The sequence below is a fragment of the Pongo pygmaeus genome, chromosome 6 (genome assembly GCF_028885625.2).
Source record: "Pongo pygmaeus isolate AG05252 chromosome 6, NHGRI_mPonPyg2-v2.0_pri, whole genome shotgun sequence".
In the NCBI taxonomy this organism is placed as follows: domain Eukaryota; kingdom Metazoa; phylum Chordata; class Mammalia; order Primates; family Hominidae; genus Pongo; species Pongo pygmaeus.
This window is the reverse complement of record NC_072379.2, coordinates 26,833,345-26,854,485: the sequence shown is the minus strand read 5'-3', so window position 1 is coordinate 26,854,485 and position 21,141 is coordinate 26,833,345. Positions and strand designations below refer to the sequence as shown.

The 21,141-nt window shown below is 38.4% G+C and overlaps 1 protein-coding gene across 7 annotated transcripts in view; it reads right to left on the bottom strand.

The window, feature by feature from the left end:
* Positions 1 to 21,141, bottom strand: part of ZNF107 (zinc finger protein 107) — a 78,525-nt gene that overhangs the window by 7,602 nt on the left and 49,782 nt on the right. The gene's annotated exons all lie outside the window — the stretch shown is intronic.

Sequence of the window (21,141 nt, the reverse complement as noted above, 5' to 3'; positions counted from 1 at the left end):
AGAAAAATAATAACAAGCATATACATCTTTATTTCTGGCTTCTACGTGCCTTTGCAGACATTGGTTTCTGTCTCCCATGACGTAGAGGGCTGAAAGAAATGGTGGTATACTTTGGAATGACATTTTGAGTCTGCTGAGATCAAAGGTAAATGTTACAGCAGTGAAGAGACTGCAGTACTACAGACAGGTAACAGTTGTAGCAAGTGATTACCGACTATCAAGAAGAAACATGAACAAACTCTTTTAACTGAAAAAAAAAAGCTAGAAAATTTCAGACAAGACACATCCTAAGAACATGTCTGAAAGACTCTCAGAATCACTACTCAAGACAAATGGTTTCCAACTATGCCAGGACAAAGCTACATTATAAAGATTGTGACAGACAACTTGTTTTTAATTTCCAAATTTCAATTAAAGATTACAATGTATAAAAAATATTAGGGCAATACAACCCCGCAAAAATTATGAAATTTTCAGAAAGCAACCATTAAAAAATAAAAATATACAAATTAATTTTAAAATTTTAAAGTAAAATGAATAACACTCTATGAGTGAATAGGAACACAAACAACTATTGAAAATCAGAAAAATGAGAATACCAACAAAAATATTAAAAATAGCAAAAAACAGAAATTGTGGAGGTAAAAATACAAAAACAAACTTAAAAATATAAAAGAAAAATGTAAAAATAAAGACAACAAACTAGAATACACACGAAGATATTTATAAAACATATACAAGCAAAATTTCAAAAGTCACAGACAAGAGAATCTTGGGAAATGCAAGATGAAAGTGATATGTCATTTATGATAATAGGCTTATAAGATAGCCAGTGAATATGTCAAGAAAATTTTGCAAGTCAGAAGGGAAGTATGATATAGTCTAAGTGCTGAAAACAATAGCTGTCAAGTGAGAATAATACCAACAACTGTCCTGCCAAATAAAAGAAAAACACCTTCCAAAACAACAAAATGCGGCTGGGTGCAATGGCTCACATCTGTAATCCCAGCACATTGGCAGACCAAGGCGAGTGGATCACTTGTGGGCAGGAGTTCGAGACCAGCCTGATCAACATGGTGAAACCCCATCTGTACTAAAAACATAAAAAATAATTAGTGAGGCATGGTGGTGCACTCCTGTAATCCCAGCTACTTGGGAAGCTGAGGCAGAAGAATCGCTTGAACCCAGGAGGTGGAGGCTGCAGTGAGCTGAGGTCACACCACTACACTCCAGCCTGGGCAACAAGAGTGAAACTCCATCTCGAAATAAATAAATAAAAAACAAAATTCTGAAAATGTATTTTGGTGCTGCCTATGCCCTACATATCAAAGATGCTGAAAGGAGTTCCTTCCACTGAAAACAACATGATGCAAGAAAACAGCACATAATCATATGAAAATATATGACTCTCAGCCAGGCGCGGTGTCTCATGCCTGTAGTCCCAGCACTTTGGGAGGCTGAGGCGGGCAGATCACAAGGTCAAGAGATCAAGACCATCCTGGCGAACATGGTGAAACCCTGTCTCTACTAAAAATACAAAGATTAGATGGGTGTGGTGGTGCATGCCTGTAATCCCACCTACTCAGGAGGCTGAGGCAGGAGAATCACTTGAACCCCAGGAAACAGAGGTCGCAGTGGGCCAAGATCACGCCACTGCACTCTAGCCTGGCGACAGAGTGAGACTCCATCTAAAAAAAAAAAATAAATAACTTTCTGGGAAAGATATGCACATACACAAAAACAGAATTTCACAGCATTATCATAATGGCGCATAAAGCATTTTTAATTATTATCTAAAATGTGAAAAATAAAAGCACAGGAATTATTATAAATACCTGCTAATGAATATACAACATATAAACATATAATTAACATCAATGACAAAGTTGAGGGCAGATGTAACGAATAAGAATTTTTGTATGCAAATAAAGTTGATTTTTTATTAGATTATAATATACTGTTTCATCTTGTAGAGGTTTTATGTAATCCCCAAGGAACCACAAAGAATATATCTGTGTAGATACAAAAACCAAATAAGAAAGAAAGAAAAGTATATGAACACAAAAATCAAAAGACACAAAGGAAGAAAGAAAGAGAGAAAATAAGGGACAAAGATACAAGAATCAAATTAATAATGTTAGCAAGTCTTTCTGTTTCAGAATATTGTTTAAATATATATATAATTAACTTTACTTAAATATCTATAAAATCAAGAGACAAACTTTTGGTCAGGCACAGTGGCTCAGACCTTTAATCCCAGCACTTTGGGAGGCTGAGGCAGGTGGATCAACTGAGGTCAGGAGTTCAAGACCAGCCTGGCTAACATGGTGAAACCCCATTCAATTGAAAATACAAAAATTAGCTGGGCATGGTGGTGGGTGCCTGTAATCCCAGCTACTCAGAAGGCTAAGACAGGAGAATTGCTTGAACCTGAGAGGTGGAGGTTACAGTGAGCTGAGATCATACCACTGCATTTTAGCCTGGGCAACAAGAGCAAAACTCCATTTCCCAAAAAAAAAAAAAAAAAAAAAAAATACAGGGGGAGGAGCCAAGATGGCCGAATAGGAACAGCTCCGGTCTACAGCTCCCAGCGCCAGCGACGCAGAAGACGGGTGATTTCTGCATTTCCATCTGAGGTACCGTGTTCATCTCACTAGGGAGTGCCAGACAGTGGGCGCAGGTCAGTGGGTGAGCGCACCGTGTGCCAGCCGAAGCAGGGGCGAGGCATTGCCTCACTCGGGAAGCGCAAGGGGTCAGGGAGTTCCCCTTCCAGAGGTGACAGACGGCACCTGGAAAATCGGGCCACTCCCACCCGAATACTGTGCTTTTCCGACGGGCTTAGGAAACGGTGCCCCAGGAGAGTATAGCCCGCACCTGGCTCAGAGGGTCCTACGCCCACGGAGTCTCGCTGATTGCTAGCACAGCAGTCTGAGATCAAACAGCAAGTCGGCAGCGAGGCTGGGGGAGGGGCGCCCGCCGTTGCCCAGGCTCGCTTAGGTAAACAAAGCAGCCTGGAAGCTTGAACTGGGTGGAGCCCACCACAGCTCAAGGAGGCCTGCCTGCCTCTGTAGGCTCCACCTCTGGGGGCAGGACACAGACAAACAAAAAGACAGCAGTAACCTCTGCAGACTTAAATGTCCCTGTCTGACAGCTTTGAGGAGAGCAGTGGTTCTCCCAGCACGCAGCTGGAGATCTGAGAACGGGCTGACTGCCTCCTCAAGTGGGTCCCTGACCCCTGACCCCCGAGCAGCCTAACTGGGAGGCACCCCCCAGCAGGGGCAGACTGACACCTCACACGGCCGGACAGGTACTCCAACAGACCTGCAGCTGAGGGTTCTGTCTGTTAGAAGGAAAACTAACAGAAAGGACATCCACACCAAAAACCCATCTGTACATCACCATCATCAAAGACCAAAAGTAGATAAAACCACAAAGATGGGGAAAAAACAGAGCAGAAAAACTGGAAACTCTAAAAACCAGAGTACCTCTCCTCCTCCAAAGGAACGCAGTTCCTCACCAGCAACGGAACAAAGCTGGACGGAGAATGACTTTGACGAGCTGAGAGAAGAAGGCTTCAGACGATCAAATTACTCCGAGCTACGGGAGGATATTCAAACCAAAGGCAAAGAAGTTGAAAACTTTGAAAAAAATTTAGAAGAGTGTATAACTAGAATAACCAATACAGAGAAGTGCTTAAAGGAGCTGATGGAGCTGAAAACCAAGGCTCGAGAACTACGTGAAGAATGCAGAAGCCTCAGGAGCCGATGCGATCAAATGGAAGAAAGGGTATCAGCCCTGGAAGATGAAATGAATGAAATGAAGTGAGAAGGGAAGTTTAGAGAAAAAAGAATAAAAAGAAACGAGCAAAGCCTCCAAGAAATGTGGGACTATGTGAAAAGACCAAATCTACGTCTGATTGGTGTACCTGAAAGTGACGGGGAGAATGGAACCAAGTTGGAAAACACTCTGCAGGATATTATCCAGGAGAACTTCCCCAATCTAGCAAGGCAGGCCAACATTCAGATTCAGGAAATACAGAGAACGCCACAAAGATACTCCTCGAGAAGAGCAACTCCAAGACACATAATTGTCAGATTCACCAAAGTTGAAATGAAGGAAAAAATGTTAAGGGCAGCCAGAGAGAAAGGTCGGGTTACCATCAAAGGGAAGCCCATCAGACTAACAGCAGATCTCTCGGCAGAAACCCTACAAGCCAGAAGAGAGTGGGGGCCAATATTCAACATTCTTAAAGAAAAGAATTTTCAACCCAGAATTTCATATCCTGCCAAACTAAGCTTCATAAGTGAAGGAGAAATAAAATACTTTACAGACAAGCAAATGATGAGAGATTTTGTCACCACCAGGCCTGCCCTAAAAGAGCTCCTGAAGGAAGCGCTAAACATGGAAAGGCACAACCGGTACCAGCCACTGCAAAATCATACCGAAATGTAAAGAACATCGAGACTAGGAAGAGACTGCATCAACTAACGAGCAAAATATCCAGCTAACATCATAATGACAGGATCAAATTCACACATAACAATATTAACTTTAAATGTAAATGGACTAAATGCTCCAATTAAAAGACACAGACTGGCAAACTGGATAAAGACTCAAGACCCTTCAGTGTGCTGTATTCAGGAAACCCATCTCACGTGCAGAGACACACATAGGCTCAAAATAAAAGGATGGAGGAAGATCTACCAAGCAAATGGAAAACAAAAAAAGGCAGGGGTTGCAATCCTAGTCTCTGATAAAACAGACTTTAAACCAACAAAGATCAAAAGAGACAAAGAAGGCCATTACATAATGGTAAAGGGATTAATTCAACAAGAAGAGCTAACTATCCTAAATATATATGCACCCAATACAGGAGCACCCAGATTCATAAAGCAAGTCCTGAGTGACCTACAAAGAGACTTAGACTCCCACACATTAATAATGGGAGACTTTAACACCCCACTATCAACATTAGACAGATCAACGAGACAGAAAGTCAACAAGGATACCCAGGAATTGAACTCAGCTCTGCACCAAGCAGACCTAATAGACATCTACAGAACTCTCCACCCCAAATCAACAGAATATACATTTTTTTCAGCACCACACCACACCTATTCCAAAATTGACCATATACTTGGAAGTAAAGCTCTCCTCAATAAATGTAAAAGAACAGAAATTGTAACAAACTGTCTCCCAGATCACAGTGCAATCAAGCTAGAACTCAGGATTAAGAATCTCACTCAAAACCACTCAACTACGTGGAAACTGAACAACCTGCTCCTGAATGACTACTGGGTACATAACGAAATGAAGGCAGAAATAAAGATGTTCTTTGAAACCAACGAGAACCAAGACACAACATACCAGAATCTCTGGGATGCATTCAAAGCAGTGTGTAGAGGGAAATTTATAGCACTAAATGCCCACAAGAGAAAGCAGGAAAGATCCAAAATTGACACCCTAACATTACAATTAAAAGAACTAGAAAAGCAAGAGCAAACACATTCAAAAGCTAGCAGAAGGCAAGAAATAACTAAAATCAGAGCAGAACTGAAGGAAATAGAGACACAAAAAACCCTTCAAAAAATAAATGAATCCAGGAGCTGGTTTTTTGAAAGGATCAACAAAATTGATAGACCGCTAGCAAGATTAATAAAGAAAAAAAGAGAGAAGAATCAAATAGATGCAATAAAAAATGATAAAGGGGATATCACCACCGATCCCACAGAAATACAAACTACCATCAGAGAATATTACAAACACCTCTATGCAAATAAACTAGAAAATCTAGAAGAAATGGATAAATTCCTCAACACATACACCCTCCCAAGACTAAACCAGGAAGAAGTTGAATCTCTGAATAGACCAATAACAGGAGCTGAAATTGTGGCAATAATCAATAGCTTACCAACCAAAAAAAGTCCAGGTCCAGATGGATTCACAGCCGAATTCTACCAGAGGTACAAGGAGGAGCTGGTACCATTCCTTCTGAAACTATTCCAATCAATAGAAAAAGAGGGAATCCTCCCTAACTCATTTTATGAGGCCAGCATCATCCTGATACCAAAGCCTGGCAGAGACACAACAAAAAAAGAGAATTTTAGACCAATATCCTTGATGAACATTGATGCAAAAATCCTCAATAAAATACTGGCAAATCGAATCCAGCAGCACATCAAAAAGCTTATCCACCATGATCAAGTGGGCTTCATCCCTGGGATGCAAGGCTGGTTCAATATACGCAAATCAATAAATGTAATCCAGCATATAAACAGAACGAAAGACAAAAACCACATGATTATCTCAATAGATGCAGAAAAGGCCTTTGACAAAATTCAACAACCCTTCATGCTAAAAACTCTCAATAAATTAGGAATTGATGGGACGTATCTCAAAATAATAAGAGCTATTTATGACAAACCCACAGCCAATATCATACTGAATGGGCAAAAACTGGAAGCATTCCCTTTGAAAACTGGCACAAGACAGGGATGCCCTCTCTCACCACTTCTATTCAACATAGTGTTGGAAGTTCTGGCCAGGGCAATTAGGCAGGAGAAGGAAATCAAGGGTATTCAATTAGGAAAAGAGGAAGTCAAATTGTCCCTGTTTGCAGATGACATGATAGTATATCTAGAAAACCCCGTTGTCTCAGCCCAAAATCTCCTTAAGCTGATAAGCAACTTCAGCAAAGTCTCAGGATACAAAATCAATGTGCAAAAATCACAAGCATTCTTATACATCCATAACAGACAAACAGAGAGCCAAATCATGAGTGAACTCCCATTCACAATTGCTTCAAAGAGAATAAAATACCTAGGAATCCAACTTACAAGGGATGTGAAAGACCTCTTCAAGGAGAACTACAAACCACTGCTCAAGGAAATAAAAGAGGATACAAACAAATGGAAGAACATTCCATGCTCATGGGTAGGAAGAATCAATATCATGAAAATGGCCATCCTTCCCAAGGTAATTTACAGATTCAATGCCATCCCCATCAAACTACCAATGACTTTCTTCACAGAATTGGAAAAAACTACTTTAAAGTTCATATGGAACCAAAAAAGAGCCCGCATCGCCAAGTCAATCCTAAGCCAAAAGAACAAAGCTGGAGGCATCACACTACCTGACTTCAAACTATACTACAAGGCTACAGTAACCAAAACAGCATGGTACTGGTACCAAAACAGAGATATAGATCAATGGAACAGAACAGAGCCGTCAGAAATAATGCCACATATCTACAAGTATCTGATCTTTGACAAACCTGACAAAAACAAGAAATGGGGAAAGGATTCCCTATTTAATAAATGGTGCTGGGAAAACTGGCTAGCCATATGTAGAAAGCTGAAACTGGATCCCTTCCTTACACCTTATACAAAAATCAATTCAAGATGGATTAAAGACTTAAATGTTAGACCTAAAACCATAAAAACCCTAGAAGAAAACCTAGGCATTACCATTCAGGACATAGGCATGGGCAAGGACTTCATGTCTAAAACACCAAAAGCAATGGCAACAAAAGCCAAAATTGACAAATGGGATCTAATTAAACTCAAGAGCTTCTGCACAGCAAAAGAAACTACCATCAGAGTGAACAGGCAACCTACAAAATGGGAGAAAATTTTCGCAACCTACTCATCTGACAAAGGGCTAATATCCAGAATCTACAATGAACTCCAACAAATTTACAAGAAAAAAACAAACAACCCCATCAAAAAGTGGGCAAAGGACATGAACAGACACTTCTCAAAAGAAGACATTGATGCAGCCAAAAAACACATGAAAAAATGCTCACCATCACTGGCTATCAGAGAAATGCAAATCAAAACCACAATGAGATACCATCTCACACCAGTTAGAATGGCAATCATTAAAAAGTCAGGAAACAACAGGTGCTGGAGAGGATGTGGAGAAATAGGAACACTTTTACACTGTTGGTGGGACTGTAAACTAGTTCAACCATTGTGGAAGTCAGTGTGGCGATTCCTCAGGGATCTAGAACTAGAAATTCCATTCGACCCAGCCATCCCATTACTGGGTATATACCCAAAGGACTATAAATCATGCTGCTATAAAGACACATGCACACGTATGTTTATTGCGGCATTATTCACAATAGCAAAGACTTGGAACCAACCCAAATGTCCAACAATGATAGACTGGATTAAGAAAATGTGGCACATATACACCATGGAATACTATGCAGCCATAAAAAATGATGAGTTCACGTCCTTTGTAGGGACATGGATGAAATTGGAAATCATCATTCTCAGTAAACTATCGCAAGAACAAAAAACCAAACACCGCATATTCTCACTCATAGGTGGGAATTGAACAATGAGAACACATGGACACAGGAAGGGGAACATCACACTCTGGGGACTGTTGTGGGGTGGGGGGAGGGGGGAGGGATAGCATTGGGAGATATACCTAATGCTAGATGACGAGTTGGTGGGTGCAGCGCACCAGCATGGCACATGTATACATATGTAACTTACCTGCACATTGTGCACATGTACCATAAAACCTAAAGTATAATAATAATAATAATAAAAGAAAAAAAAAATGTAAAAAAAAAAAAAAAAAAAAAAAAATACATTCAATAATGGGATTAAAAATTTTTGAAAACCAAGATCCAACTTGACTTTCTACAAGAGTCAGCTGAGATCTAATTATAAAACAAGACTGAAAGTGGCACGATGGATGTATATATTCTACACAAATATTAACAAAATGACAAAAGAAGATGTCCAAAAAATTACACAAGCTACATCTTAAGTCAAAAACTGTCACATTTTATAAAATGTACTTTAAGTCAAAACTCCAAAGAGAAACATTAAACAATAATAGATTCATTTACCGGGAACCTATGACAAATTTGTATATACATGTGTGTTGTGTGTGTGTGTGTGTGTGTGTATCTCACATTATGATTCCAAATATATAAAGCAAATATTGACAGAATAAAAGAAACACATAGAGAGCAACATAATTATAGTAGGATATTTCAATATCCCACTTTCTGTAATAAAAATAAAACAAGACAATATAAGGGAAGAGAGGACTCAGTGGCAGTAAAAAACAAATACATTTAACTGAAATATAGAGAACACTTCTCAAGAACATTAGGATATACACACTTTTCAATAGCTTATACAACATTCTCCTTGATAGACCACCTGGTAGGCCAAATAAGAAGTCTTAACAAATTTTATGAAACTGAATTTTTATGGATTACTTTCTATGACAAAAATGAAATGAGAATATAAAACAATAATAGAAAAAAACTGAAAAACTGGCTGGGTGCAGTAGCTCACGACTGTAAGGGAGGCCAAGGCGGGTGGGTCACGAGGTCAGGAGATTGAGACCATCCTGGCTAACACGGTGAAACCCTGTCTCTACTAAAAATACAAAAAATTAGCCAGGCATGGTGGTGTGTACCTGTAATCCCAGTTACTTGGGAGGCTGAGGCAGGAGAATCACTTGAACCTGAAAGGCAGAGTTTGCAGTGAGCCGAGATCACACCACTGCACTACAGCCTGGGCAACAGAGTGAGACTCTGTCTCAAAAAAAAAAAAAAAAAAAACCTGAAAAATTTACAAATATATAGAAATTAAACAACATACTCTTGAGCATGCTCTTGTTCAAGGGTTGAAATAATTAATATTGTGAAGATATCCATACTGCTCAAAGTAATCTACTAATTTAGTGCAATGTTTTTAAAAATTTCTCGTTGCATTTTTGAAGAAATAGAAACAGGAACCACAAAAGTATATAAAATCTCAAGAGACAATAAAGTACCCAAGAATCTTCAAAAAAAAAAAAAAGAAGAAAATAAGGCATTACAGTTCTTGAATTCAAAACACATTACAAAGCTACAGAATTAAAACAATTTGGTATGAGTATAAAGGTAAAAAAAGGTTGACTAATAAAGTAGAATGCAGTACATACATAAACTTTCACATATATGATCATATGAAGAGTTATTTGCATACCCATAATTATTGTAGCATTGTCACTGAAAGCACATAAGTAAAAACAATGCAAATTTCTGTCACCAAACCACTCAGTAGATACAATTTGAAATACAGAAATATTGGAATATCACCCTGGATTTAAAAAGCAGGAAATATTCTAACAACTATAAAGACAAAGCTAGAAGACATTATGCAAATGAAATGAGCCAGCCACAAAAAGATGGAGATTGTATGAGATATATAAAGCAGTTACACTCTTAGAATCAGAAAACAGCGGTGTTTGTAAAGTGTGACAAAATGGGAAAAACTGGTAGTTGCTTAACATGTATTGAGATTTAGTTGTGCAAGATAAAAACATTCTAGGGATACGTTGCATAACACTGTCAATATAATTAAGATGACTAAATTGAGTATTTAAAAATACTTGACTGTAAATTTTGTTATGTGTTTTTGACAAGTAAAAATAAATGATAATACCTAAAAAAGGTAAGAGTTATGACAGTCTTTTTTTTTTTTTTTTTGAGACGGAGTCTTGCTCTGTTGTCCAGGCTGGAGTGCAGTGGCACGATCTCCACTCACTGCAAGCTCCGCCTCCTGGGTTCACGCCATTCTCCTGCCTCAGCCTCCCAAGGAGCTGGGACTACAGGCGCCCGCCACCACGCCTGGCTAATTTTTTTGTATTTTTAGTAGAGACGGGGTTTCACCGTGTTAGCCAGGATGATCTTGATCTCCTGACCTCGTGATCCTCCTGACCTCGTGATCCGCCCACCTCAGCCTCCCAAAGTGCTGGGATTATAGGCCTGAGCCACTGCACCCGGCCAACAGTTTTCAAATTATCTTTCAATCCAAACGTTTTGCTTCCACACAAAAATATGGATTCAAATATAACTAAATGTTGAAATTAGGAGAATTTTTATGACTGCTCACCTAGACAAAATTAAACAACCATTCACAACAAACCTGTACCAGAAAAATACAAGTCATAAATAAATACAGGGATAATATTTATACAAACAATTATATTGGCAGTAGACAATTAATATGGTTAATTCATAGTTGATTTTGCTCCACACTGTCTTAAATTGCAGAGTTAAATATTGTCATACACAATTAAAATATAAACTAAAATATCAAAATACAATTAACTGGTGTGAGGTGGCACATCCTAAAATATATAACACAAAAATATTAAATTACAAAACAAAATTAAAGCATGGAATGTAAAACTTATCGAATGCCATCAAGTATGTCAATATATTCAAGAAAGAAATATTAGAAGAAGAATATAGAAAAAAAGTAATAGAAAGGTTACTTAAAGACATAAAAGGTGGAGAACTTCCCAAATTTTGATGTAATAAAAAAATTTTAACCAGTAAGACTTGATTCAAAATTATTTTACTTCAAAGACAAAATATAAATAAAGACTTTCCAAAAAAAGAGGGAGGCTGGGTGCGGTGGCTCACGCCTATAATCCCAGCACTTTGGGAGGCTGAGGCAGACAAATCACCTGAGGTCGGGAGAGCTCGAGAACAGCCTGACCAACATGGAGAAACCCCATCTCTACTAAAAATACAAAATTAGCTGGGTGCAGTGGCACATGCCTGTAATCCCAGCTACTTGGGAGGCTGAGGCAGGAGAATCGCTTGAACCCATGAGGCAGAGGTTGTGGTAAGCCGAGATCGTGCCATTGCACTTCAGCCTGAACAAGAGTGAAACTTTGTCTCAAGAAAAAAAAAAAGTACATGAAAAATGAAATATTAATCTGTTAACAAATACACAATATAAAATAATTTGTGATATCAACAACTGAAAAATATAGAGGTGTAGTTTTTGTATTTAATTGAAGTTGTTAAGAGTTTAAAAATATTGGCCGAGCGCGGTGGTTCATGCCTGTAATCCCAGCACTTTGGGAGGCTGAGGCAGGTGGATCATGAGGTCAGGAGTTCAAGACCAGCCTGGCCAAGATGGTGAAACCCCGTCTCTACTAAAAGTACAAAAATTACAGTGCGCCTGTAATCCCAGCTACTCGGGAGGCTGAGGCAGGAGAATCGCTTGAACCTAGCGGGGCGGAGGTTGCAGTGAGCTGAGATCACGCCACTGCACTCCAGCCTGGGCGACAGAGCGAGACTCCGTCTCAAAAAAAAAAAAAAATTGTTTTAACTTTAAGATGTTTTATGTAATCTCCATTTTTCATGACCATTATGAAAATAATATTTATAGAATGTATGAAAAACATTTTAAAAATAAAGCATGTCACTACACAATTAAAATTTAAATTGAAGAAAACAGAAGATAAGAAAAAACATATCTACAGGAAACACATAAAACAATAACAATAAAACTGATAATAGTAACTTCATTTATTTAAACAATCATTTTAAATATAAATTATCTACTTAATAAAAAGAAATGTAATCCCAATATTTTGGGAGGCCAAGGTGGGCTAACACTTGATCCTAGGATTACAAGACCAGCCTAGGCAACATAACAAAACCCTGTCTCTACAAAAAATACAAAAAATCTAGCTGGGTGTGATGGCACTTACTTGTAGTAGAGCTACTTGAGAGGCTGAAATAAGAGGATTATCTGAGTTTGGGAGGTTGAGGCTGCAGTGAGTTGTGATTACACCACTACAAGCCAGCCTGATTGACAGAGTGAAACACTATCTTAAATATAAATGAATAAGTAAATATATTTAAAAAAAAAATGCCTGAATGACTTAAGAAAAAAGCATACAATATGCGGCCTATAAGAGACTAATTTTAGGCCTGGCACAGTGGCTAACACTTGTAATCCCAGTACTTTGGGAGGCTAAGACCAGCCTGGACAACATGGTAAAACCCTGTCTCTACTAGAAAAAAAAAAAATACAAAAATTAGCCAGGCATGGTGGCACACCCTTGTAATCCCAGCTACTCAGGAGGCTAAGGCAGGAGATCACGTGAACCTAGGAGGCAGGGGTTGCAGTGAGCCAGCCTGGGTGACAGAGCAAGACTGCATCTCAAAAAGAAAAAAAAAACAAAACTTATATTAGCATTGAGTCAAATAGGTTGAAAATATCAGAATGGGGAAAATATCTTTATTCTATGCAAATAGTAACCACAATTGGGTGAGGTAGTCATAATTATATTAGACATAATATGCTTTAAGTGAAGTATTAGCATGAGACAAAGATTGATATTATACAATAGTAAAATGGGTTAATTCACCAAGAACATGTAACTATCATATTTATCTATATGTACATGTATATATAACAATAGGGCTTCAAAATATATAAAGAAAATATTGACAAAAATGAAGCAAGAAATACATAGCAACATAATAATTGTAGACATCAAGACCCTATTTTCAATAATAAATAGAAAGTTCAGATAAAAGATCAATAAGAAAACAGCAAACTTAGAAAACATTATAGACTGTATTAATTTTTTTACATATAGAATAATACCTGAGGGCAGATAACTTATAAAGAAAAAAATGGCCAGGCATGGTGGCTCACGCCTGTAATCCCAACACTTTGAGAGGCAAAGGCAGGTGGATCACCTGAGGTCAGGAGTTCGAGACCAGCCTGGCCAACATGGCAAAACCCAGTCTCTACTAAAAATACAAAAATTAGCCAGGCATGGTGGTGGGCACCTGTAATCCCAGCTACTCCAGAGGCTGAGGCAGAAGAATCACTTGAACCCAGGAGGTGCAGGTTGCAGTGAGCTGGGATCACGCCACTGCACTCCAGCCTATGCCACTGCACTCCAGCCTGGGCAACAGAGGAAGACTCAGTCTCAAAAAAAAAAAAAAAGGTTTATTTGGCTTGATTTGACAGACTGCACCTGTACAAGAAGTGCATGCCAGCATCCGCTTATGGTGAGGATCTCAGGAACCTTACGATCATGGTGGAAGGCAAAAAGTAACTGAACATATCACATGGTAATAGACAGAGGAAGTATGAGGTGAAGGAGCTAGTTTATTTTAATGAATCAGCTCTCATTTGAATTAACAGAGTATAAACTTTTTGATTACCAAGAGGATGACGCCAAGCCATTCATGAGGAATTTGGCCCCATGGCCCAAATACCTCGCACCAGGTTTTACATCCAACATTGAGGAGTACATTGCAGCATGAGGTTTGCAGAACATGGACATGCAAACCATATTACAGACCAACTAAGCTTAAAAGACATGTATAAAACTTTTCAGTCAAAAGCAAGAGAATATACAATATTCTTTTTTTTTTTTTTTTTTTGAGACAGAGTCTCACTCTGTCGCCCAGCCGCGGTGGCACGATCTCGGCTCACTGCAAGCTCCGCCTCCTGGGTTCACGCCATTCTCCTGCCTCAGCCTCCCGAGTAGCTGGGACTACAGGCGCCCGCTACCAAGCCCGGCTAATTTTTGTATTTTTAGTAGAGACGGGGTTTCACCGTGTTAGCCAGGATGATCTCGATCTCCTGACCTAGTGATCCGCCCACCTCCGCCTCCCAAAGTGCTGGGATTACAGGCATGAGCTACCACCCCCGGCCGAGAATGTACAATATTCTTATTTGCACCTGGCATATTCTGTTAGGAATCATACTAAGTCTTATGAAATTTAAAAATACCAGTGAACTGCAGGGGCTCATGAGACCAACGTGGGAGGATTACTGGGGCCAGAAGTTTGAGACCAGCATGGACAACTTAGTGAGGGCCTGTTCCTACAAATAATAAAAATATTATCCAGACATGGTGGTCCCATAGTATGTCTGTAGTCCCAGCTACTCAGGAAACTGAGGTGGGAGAATCACTTGAGCCCAGGAAGCTGAGGCTGCAGTGAGCCAGTCATGCCATCATGCCACTGCACCCTAGCCTGGGTGACAGACTAAGATCCTGTCTCAAAACAATGACAACAACAAATAAATTTAAGAAGACCAAAATCATACCTTCCATGTTTTCTGACAAAACTGAATAAACCTACAAATTAAAAGCAAAAGTAAAGCTGGAAAACTCAAAAATATATTAAAATAAAACATACTCTTCAACATATTCTTGCTCAAGGGTAAAAAAATTTAATTTTTAAAAGATGTCAATACAACATACAGTGGTGAACAAATTCAATATAATTTTTATAAAAATCTTAATAGCACAATTTTTTACAGAAATATTATTTAAAATTTTAAATTTTTATTATAAACTATAACACCCATGGAAAAAAACAGAGGCATTATACTTCCTGATTTCAAAACAATTAAAAGCTACAATAACAAAACTGACACAGACAGATAAACAGATGAAAGAACAGAAGAGACCAGAAATCAACCCATCTGTATATAATCAAATGATCTTCTACAAAGCTGCCACGAGTACAAAAGAGAGAAAAGATAATCTTTTCAAAAAATAATGTTGAGAACTGAATATCAACACTGATGAAATAAAGTTGGATCATTTCTTTGAACCATTCTCTTTGAAAATACAAAAAATATTTTTAAAAAATACTTAGAAATAAAAAGTAACAAATCTCTTAGAAAAGCATATAAAGAAAATACATGACATTGGTCTTGGCATTACTTTCTTAAATACAACATTAAATGCAAGAGCAACAAGCCAGGCATGGTAGCTCAGGCCTGTAATTCCAGCACTTTGGGAGGCTGAGCTGGGCAGATCACCTGAGGTCAGAAGTTCAAGACCAGCCTGGGCAACATGGTGAAACCCTGTCTCTACCAAAAATACAAAAATTAGCTGGGCATAGTGGCAGGCACCTGTAATCCCAGCTACTGGAGAGGCTGAGGCAGAAGAATGCTTGAACCTGGGAGGCAGAGGTTGGAGTGAGGTGAGATCATACCACTGCACTCTAGCCTGGGCAACAAGAGCAAGACAATCTCAAAGAAAAAAAAAAAAAAAAAACAGAAAAATTCAACTATACTATATTTAAAATTAATGCACATCACAGACAACATTCAATGAGTGACAACACCTCCTAGGAAATGAGTGAAAATATTTGCAAATCACATGTGATAGAAGTTAATATTACGAATATACAAATAACTCTTAAAACTGAACAATAAAGTTGAATTACTTCATTTAGAAATGGACAAATAATTGAATTAAATTTTCATCAAAAAAGATACACAAATTAGAAAACGCAACTGAAAGAACACAGTAAATTATCATTTGTAGAGAAATGTATAAAAATCACAATGAAAAACAAAATCATCTCACACCAATTAGAATGGCCATTATCAATTTTTTAAAGACACCAAATCTGTTGATGATGCAATAAAAATGAAACCCATATTGACTGTTGGTGAAAAACAAGAATGCAGCCATTGTTTTAAAATGTTATGTTTCTAAATTAAAAATAAAATACTATATCAACTAATAAATCCTATTTCTTAATCTATATCCAAAATATGCAACACAGGACCTGAAAGACATATTTGAACATCTATGTTTATCGTACCAGTATTCACAAAAGCCAAAAGGCTGAAGCAACCCAGGTGTTCCTTTACTTATAAACACATAAAAAAATGTAACATATACATACAACAGGTGCTGGAGAGGATGTGGAGAAAGAGGAACACTTTTACACTGTTGGTGGGACTGTAAACTAGTTCAAACGTTGTGGAAGTCAGTGTGGCGATTCCTCAGGGATTTAGAACTAGAAATACCATTTGACCCAGCCATCCCATTACTGGGTATATACCCAAAGGATTATAAATCATGCTGCTATCAAGACACATGCACACGTATGTTTATTGCGGCACTATTCACAATAGCAAAGACTTGGAACCACCCAAATGTCTAACAATGATAGACTGGACTAAGAAAATGTGGCACATATACACCATGGAATACTATACAGCCATAAAAAATGATGAGTTCATGTCCTTTGTAGGGACATGGATGAAGCTGGAAACCATCATTCTCAGCAAACTATTGCAAGGACAAAAAACCAAACACCGCATGTTATCACTCATAGGTGGGAACTGAACAATGAGAACACTTGGACACAGGAAGGGGAATATCACACAGCAGGGCCTGTTGTGGGGTGGGGGCGGGGGGAGGGATAGCATTAGGAGACATACCTAATGTAAATGACGAGTTAATGGGTGCAGCACACCAACATGGCACATGTACACATATGTAACAAACCTGCATGTTGTGCACATGTACCCTAAAACTTAAAGTATAATAAAAAATAAAAAATAAATAAATAAATAAATCATCACATTTTAAGATAAACTTTGAGAATATTATGTCACTAAAATAAGCCGGTAAAAAACTGAAGGATACTACATGATTCCACTTACATGAGATAATATAAGTAGTCACACTCATAAAAACCAAAAATGGAGGGGTGTTTGTCAAGGGCTGGAAAAGGGGTAAAATGAGCAGTTGTTACTTAATGGGTATTGAATTTTAGTTTCACAAGATGTAAAATTTCTAGAAGTCTGTTAAATAACAACGTGAATATACTTAACATGCCTGAAATGAACAGCATATTTTTTTGAGACCAGGTCTCACTCTGTCACCCAAGCTGGAGTGCAGTGGCACAATTATCACTCACTGTAGCCACTAACTCCCAGGCTCAAGTAATCCTCCTCTCTCAATCTCCCAAAGAGCTGGGAAAACAGATGCACACTATCATGCCTGGCTATTTTTTTAAAAAAACTGTAGGCTGGATGCGGTGGCTCATGCCTGTAATCCCAGCACTTTGAAAGGCCGAGGCGGGTGGATCAGGTCAGGAGTTCGAGACCAGCCTGGCCAGCATGGTGAAACCCCGTCTCTACTAAAAATACAAAAATTAGCCAGGCATGGTGGTGCGTACCTGTAATCCCAGCTACGTGGGAGGCTGAAGCAGGAGAATCACTTGAACCTGGGAGGGGGAGGTTGCAGTGAGCCAAGATCATGTTTAGCTGGGCAACAGAGCGAGACTCCAACTAAAAAAAAAAAAAAATTGTAGAGAGGGAATCTCCATATGTTTTCCAAGCTGGTCTCAAACTTTTGGGCTCAAGCGATCCTTTTGTCTTGGCTTTCCAAAATCCTGGGATTACAGATGTGAGCCACCACCATGCCTGGCCTTGAAATGTACACTTCAATAGATTTAAAACTGTATATTTCATGTAATCAGTTTTTACAACAATTAATATTTTAAAGAAAAACTGAAAAAAATATAGAATTATCTTTTCAAAAATTGCCTCAAATCGCAAAAGTGTTTCTCTCACACAAAGGAAATATAAATTCATCATTAAACACACAGTGAAAAGATGATTTCCATGACTACTTAGACAAGCTAAAATCACCATTTAAAATCAGCTAAGAAAGAATATAAACAAGATAAGCCATAACCAAAATTTGGGTCATATTCATATATAAAACACGCACATATATAATCTGATTGTAATAGACATATGGCTAATTTATTTTTTAAACCCCACATTGACTTAAAAGTGTACAAACAGAATTGCAAATTATCTAAAATTACATAAATAAAACAAAACACAATAATCTGATGTTAAGAAACCTACACTGAAAAACCACACTAATATGGAACTACAAAACAATAAGAAAAATGTTTATTCATGAAATCTTTTTTGCAATATTGATGTACCATTAAGAAAGAATTTGTCTAGATAACTTCAATATTTAAGTGTGTACTCATGGAAGACAGGTATTTTGAATCACTGGTATGTGTTGTATGGCAGTAAAAATTCAGAGAAAATGCAGTATAATCATAAACAGAAGATGCTAATGAGAAAATTTTAATAAATGAGCATTTAAAAGGAAGTAGAGATAATTCTGATATTTAAAATATATGCTATTCTTACACAAAATAAAACTTCTGTAACCTGACTTTAGAAGCAAAGAATACCCTTACATTGCTAAAGAGAAAATATATGTGTATGTATATATATATTTATTTGTGTATGTAACACATATTTATATGTGTAAGTATGTGTGTGTGAGTGCACAGAATATGGTTAGAGTCTCTAATATATAAAAGAAGTATTTGAGAATAAATTATATTATTATTTAGATATAGGTTGAAGAAAGTGGGTGAAAATCCTATAATTTATGACAAGAGCTAGCTCAAATTTGTAAGTAATTATTTTAGTAAATATGGAATATCTACTAATTATCTAATCTATTTTAGGCATAACTTGTAAATTCTAGTACATTGCCCTAAATGTCTGAATCTGAAGTTATAGAAAAATTTGAAGTAGAAAATAAAAAACAAAAATGTATACAGAGAGTGACATCAGTAAGATGGAAAAATAAAAGGTGCCCTATTTTCTTATATCCCAACAGCAAAAACATTTATCAGCCATCCTTGACCAAAAAAAATGTGTTCATGAGAGAGCCAGGCATCATGTATCACACCTGCGATGACAGCTATATGGTATATTCAGGTTGAAGAATTGCTTCAGACCAGGATTTAAAGACCAGCCTCGGTTATAAAGCAAGAACCCATCTAAAAAACAAGTGCCTTTAAAAACAAAATACAAAAAACAAAAAAATAAAAATAAAAAATAAAAAATAAGTGCCTTTAAGAGAGCTCCGAGATCCAGGGAGGGAGTTGTGAAACTCTCTGCTAGAGCCAAAGATTAAGAAGTGTTCCTTTTCAGAAGGCAGGCCCTTATTCAGGAGGCAAACTACAAGACCCCTGTACTTGGCTACAGACCAGGAAATGGCCCTCCCAACTTGGTCCCACTAATTCTGAACTTACTCTGTCATCACCTCAAACTTCCCCCAGCCACAGTCTGCGAGAGGTCCTGTCTTTCCAGAGCCCTGGAGGAGAACACCCACTTGTAGCCATGCAGGCAGGCCTGCAGACCTTGGCCTCTACTGTGGTCCCTGAAACAGTTCAATGACTCAGTTCCAGCTCCCTGATCCACAGTTCATGGTCACTTCTGCCTACATAGAAACCCACACAGTGGCTGGGCGTGGTGGCTCATGCCTGTAATCCCAGCACTTTGGGAGGCAGAGACGGGTGGATCACCTAAGGTCAGGAGTTCGAGACCAGCCAGACCAACATGGTAAAACTCAGTCTCTACTAAAAATACAAAATTAGCCAGGCGTGGTGGCACACACCTGTATCTCCCAGCTACTTGGGGGACTGAAGCATGAGAATCACTTGAACCCGGGAGGCGGAGGTTGCAGTGAGCCGACATCACGCCACTGCACTCCAGCCTGGGCAAGAAGAGCGAAACTCCATCTCAAAAAAAACAAACAAAAAACCTGCACAGTGACCTGGAAAAATCCTCTCTGGTATTCAGTGAAAGCCATACTCATCCACATCCTGATATAAGGCCTACCATATGCAGACCTGACTGCAAAAACATGCCCTAATATCTGCCCTACAGAGCCAACGTCCTGAAGGACATTCAGTCTATCCAAAACTAAAATGGGAATTAAAACTACCCAAGCTTCTAGTAACAAGCCAATAAAGGTGGACCCTAGTGCAGACCCAGCATCCTTGTGACTAAGCTACAGCCCCTCTCCACTACAAACCCAGAGGGCATCACATCACCTGGGGGCTCAACAAAAGAAGATCTTTACCTCCTAAAATTAGTTTATAAAAACTTAAAGAGGTTTTTGCTCTTGCAAATTCACAGACACCAGTGCAAAACTATATTGTGCCCATTGTCAATTCTTTTATCATAGCACTGAAAGTATGCGGCAAAAGAATTAGTTAAAAAAAAAAAAAAAAAAAAACCAGCCAGGCGCAGTGGCTCACGCCTGTAATCCCAGCACTTTGGGAGGCCGAGACGGGCAGATCATGAGTTCAGGAGATCGAGACCATCCTGGCTAACACGGTGAAACCCTATCTCTACTAAAAATACAAAAAAAAAGAAAATTAGCTGAGTGTGGTAGGGGGCACCTGTAGCCCCAGCTACTCAGGAGGCTGAGGCAGGAGAACGGCATGAACCCAGGAGGCGGAGTTTGCAGTGAGCCAAGATCACGCCACTGAACTCCAGCCTGGGCGACAGAGCAAGACTCTGTCTCACAAATAAATAAATAAATAAAAATAAAATAAAATAAAACAACACTGAAATTGAAGACAAGTAAAAAGTTGCTGGTTGCAGATCACATACTCTTACATATACAAAACCATAAACAATACATTAAAACCCATCAAAACTGATAAATATACTTAGAAAATTACCAAAATGTAAAATTATCATA